This window comes from Tenrec ecaudatus, unplaced genomic scaffold (assembly GCF_050624435.1).
Source record: "Tenrec ecaudatus isolate mTenEca1 unplaced genomic scaffold, mTenEca1.hap1 Scaffold_123, whole genome shotgun sequence".
Lineage (NCBI taxonomy): Eukaryota > Metazoa > Chordata > Mammalia > Afrosoricida > Tenrecidae > Tenrec > Tenrec ecaudatus.
The window spans coordinates 624957-629954 of record NW_027457793.1 but is presented as its reverse complement, the minus strand read 5'-3'; positions in this window follow the sequence as shown (position 1 = coordinate 629954).

Sequence of the window (4998 nt, the reverse complement as noted above, 5' to 3'; positions counted from 1 at the left end):
CCCACAGTTTCACCCGGGGCTGTTAGCGCTGGAAGAGGCGCCCCACGGAAGGCAGGTTTAGTGCCACGAGCCGCAGGCGCAGGGCTCCTCGGTCACGCAGACCAGTCTGAAGTAGCCCAGGCAGCGGAAACACACAGTCGGGGATAGAAGCGGGATGGTCTCTGACTACAGGCTGCCACCACCAGGAATTGTGCAGCCCAGGTTCCTGGGCGGGAAGTGGAGTGGGAGCTAAGCTGACAAGGGCAGGTGGCTGGGCAAATGGGGTGGTGGTGGAGAGTTCCCAGGCAGCAATGGGGGTGGATTGTCCCCCGTGGGGGTCACCCACACAGCTCCCGGTGGCCTGCAGGTCAGTTACCAGGGCCTTGGGTGAGTGGAGGGAGGGGAGCTGGTCTAAGGGCAGATCGCTGTCACACGGGTAGAGGGGAACCGTGGGAAAGGGAAGCTTCTCTCCTAGTGGGTCCCATGAGTGGGCAGCTGCTGTAGGGGGTCCCGCCACCACTGCGCGTGTATCATCAGAGCAGCCAAGCGAACCTGGGTACGGGTCCCGGTCAGGGGATGGAGTGGGGTCTGGGGATGGAGTGGGGCTTTAGCTAGTCTCAGCTAGTGTGTCGGCAACCTAGTGACCCAAGGCCCGGACTCAGGATAAATGTGTGGGGTTGGGGTGGGGTGCTTCCCATGGGGGATATTTCACTCACCAGACTCCTTTCTTTGGTCAAAGTCATAAGAGATTTGTCGATTTGATTTATCCTTTCAAAGAACCAACTTTTAGAAGCATTGTTTTTTTTTTCCCATAGCTTTCTTATTTTCCCTCTCCTGAATCACAGATCTAATTTTTATTATTTCTTTTCTTTTGCTATTAGTTGGATTGGCTTGTTGACTCTGTTCTAGTTGCTGTAAATTTTGTGCAAGTGTTTCTGTCATGTCTACCTGGAAGGGGTATGTGGGATAAACAAGCCTGAAGAGAGAACAATGGGATGACAGTTGTGCGGGCCATGGAAGGAGGGGGAAGGAAGTGGGTGGTAACAAACCCAAGTACAAGGGAACAACGAGTGATCCAAAATCAGTGGCAAGGAGGGTGTATCAAGGACAGGACTGTATCAAGGAAGTCTGACAGGGCTGTATTAAGGACAATGTAACCGAGATGAATTCCTGAAATGCAAGTGAAGGCTGAACATATTAATGGGACAAGAGGAACGTGCAAAAATAGAGGAAAGAACTAGGAAGAAAAGGGCATTTACAGAGATCTAAATACAGGAATATATAGATGTAATTATATTTATATATGAAGAGGGGGAAATATATCTATTTACATATATTTATAAGTTTAGTATTAAGGAAACAGATGGACAGTGGGCCCCTACTCAAGTATTCCCTCAACACAAGAACACTTTGTTCTAACAATTCAGCAGCCTGAGATGCTCATCATCCTAGCACGATCACTGAAGACAATGGGTACATAAGCAAATGTGGTCAAGAAAGCTGATGGTGCTCAGCTATCAAAAGAAATTGCATATGGGGTCTTATAGCCTTGAAGATAAACAAGCAGCCATCTAGCTGAGAAACAACAAAGCCCATATGGAAGAAGCACACCAGCTTGTGAGATCACAAGGCATCGAAAGGATCAGGTATCAGGCATCAAGACCAAAAATCATAGCATTTGGAATGAGGGGGAGTGCAGAGCGGCGACCAAGGGCCTATCTGTGGGAAATTGGACACCCCTTGCAGAAGGGTCATGGGGAGGAGACAAGACAGTCAGGGTACAGTGTAGCAATGATGAAATCTACAATTTTCCTCTACTTCTTGAATGCTTCCTCCCCTCTACTATCATGATCCTAATTCTACCTTAGAAATCTGGCTGGACCAGAGGATGTACACTGCTACAGATAAGAACTAAAAACACAGGAAATCCAGGACAGATGACCTCCTCAGGACCAGTAGTGAGAGTGGAGATACCGGGAAGGTGGAAGGAATGTGAGGGAGAAAGGGAGAATAGATTACAAGGATCTACATATAACCTCCTCCTTTGGGGATGGACAGTAGGGAAGTGGGTAAAGGGAAACCTTAGACAGTGTAAGAGATGATATAATAAAAATTTATAAATTATCAAGGGTTCATGGGGGAGAGGGGAGTAGAGGGGAAAATGAGGAGCTGATACCAAAGGTTCAAGTAGAAAGCAAATATTTTGAGAATGATAAGGGAAACAAATCTACAAAAGTGCTTGACACAATGGCTGTATGTGCAGCCCCCAATAAAGTAAATTAATTATTAAAAAAAGAGAAAGCATTGACCAGCTCTTAATGGCAGAAATTGTATTTGATTAATCAGTTAGAAAAAGTCTCTTTTGACTAAGAGGAAAATTCTGCACAAATGCCTGTCCTTGTTTGTCACTTTTAGACATGAAAACAGCGCCTATGTTCATGAAGGGGGGAAATCCCCCTTTTCATCTGTAATGCCTCCCTCTTTTTAAATTTTATATTCTAATTGTAAGCTATATTTGCTGTTGGTCTTCAAGGATTAATTTACTTGACATTGCTCTGATCATTGCTAAAGCCTTGGAAACAACATCATGTAACAAAATATTTCTTATTTCGTTGCTACCTCTTTTCTGAGATTAATGTTTTTCCTTTTTTGTTTTGCATTGTGTACTACAACTTCCATAATTGGTTCTGCTTCTCAAATGTTAATGATTAAGAAAATGTACCAAATGAAAATGTAATGGTAAAATTCTTGAAAAATAATACCAGTGCCTCTGTATTACAAAAAAATCTGTGAGTTCCATGGTCAAATAAAACAGGATAACAACGGGAACCCGCTTTTGAGCTGAGTATAATGTACTTGAGAGAAAGCGCAATGCTCCAGGACAGAGTTTGAAGGCATATTATTTTATATAAGTACATGTTATGAGGAAACCTATTGATGCAAATAATTTAGCATTTTAAGTACCGATCCTTAAACACTCAGTTAATAACACCACTGTGACAACTCAGAACTACTCAGTGACTCTGGGGAAGTAAGGTTTTGGTAATCTCTTTAATCCTTACAGATAAGTCACTATGAGCAAAACTGATTTATCATGTAATAATAACATATCTTTACATATATTATAATATGTAAAGTTCAGCTATTATATATGATATATAAAACAACCATCTGTGCACAATTAACACACTATCTACACAGATCCACCCCCTGTTGTTTTGTCCATTGGAAATCACAGTGACAAAGTAGTTCAGAGTGGAATCTGCATAGGATTTTTTTTAAGGATGCTAATCTTTATCGAAGTAGAGAACCTCATCTTATTTCCGTAAACAACTTTGTTTGTTTCTACAGCACCATCTCTTAGCAGTGAAACGCTCCATGCACGTGGCATAGTGGTTACTCATTGACCTGCTAGCCCCCAGATTGTCAGCTCTAAACCATAAGCTACTTCATAAAGCAGATATAGTCTCAGAAAAACTACAGGGACATTTCTACATGGTCCTATAGGATTGATACGAACCAGAATTGACACAAGCAAAGGGAATTTTGAATACATATAGTTGGGCATCAAAAACATCATTAAATAATGGAATGTTCCACAATCATTGTAATGCCCAACACATATATCTGGAGATGAATTGCATGTTATGTAAATGTTGACACAAAAATATAATACTGTCAGTGCATTGTGTTAAACATTTGGTTAACTTCAAGGACAGTGGTTTAAAACACACATTTGCCACACCCTATGGTAAATATTATACTCTATGTTCTTATAAAAGTAATATTTATATTCTACCTTATAGGGTCGCTATAAATAATAGGATACAATTATATATTATACTTATATGTATAATTGTATTTTAATGTAATGTATAAACATATGCATACTACACGATATTTATATATAGGTCTGTATCATATATATGTATATATGTATATATGTATATATGTATATATATGAATTCCATTAAGCCAATAATGGCTCAAGAAATAGCACTCAATTTATTCAACCTGTCCACATTTACCTCAATAGAATACAAATAATTTTTGTATATCTAGATATTTGTGTGCCTATCTGTAATAATAGATGTTAACATTACTGACACTCTATATTTTTAATCCATGTGAATTATATTTTTGAATATTGGAAACAAAATCTTCTTTACACTGTTATATAATTGCTCTATATTTTATTAACCCATTGACAATTGTTATTATATCCAAATCAGAGATTTTCATTTATCATATTCATTTATCAAGGGGTGCGAACAGTATGTTTACTATCTATGGTAATGATATAATGACGAAAAAAACTTATTTTTAACTGCTTGTTTTTAACAGGAAATATTTGCCAGTGACATCGTGGGGAACATATGAGGAAAATACTGTTGAGGAGATCCTCTGGAAAATTTAAATTACTCCTACATTAAAAAGACCAAGATACTTTTATACCACCGAATGTATTCAGTATGGAAAATCATTCAAGAATCTTTCTTCACTACAACATAATAAGTGCTTTCACACTCAATTTCATGCTGACCAATTTAGTATACGTGGAAACAACATTATGCACATGTCAGAAGAATTTCTAACAGGAAATACACTCTATGAATATAAAGAATGCAGTAAAATCTTTAGAGTCTTCAATAGTCATGGATGATTTGGGACACTCCAGTGGACATAAGTTTTATGAATGTAAGGAATGTGAGATAACTTTTACTCAATCCTCACACCTCACTGAACACAAGAGAATTGACAGTGGTGAGAAACCTTATGAATGTAAGGAATGTAGAAAAGCCTTTACTCAATCCTCACACCTCACTGAACATATGAGAATTCACAGTGGCGAGAGACCTTATGAATGTAAGGTATGTGAAAGAACTTTTATTCAGTCCTCACACCTCACGGAACATATGAGAATTCACAGTGGAGAGAGACCTTGTGAATGTAAGGAATGTGGAAAAGCCTTCATTCATTCCTCACACCTCACTCAACATATGAGAATTCACAGTGGAG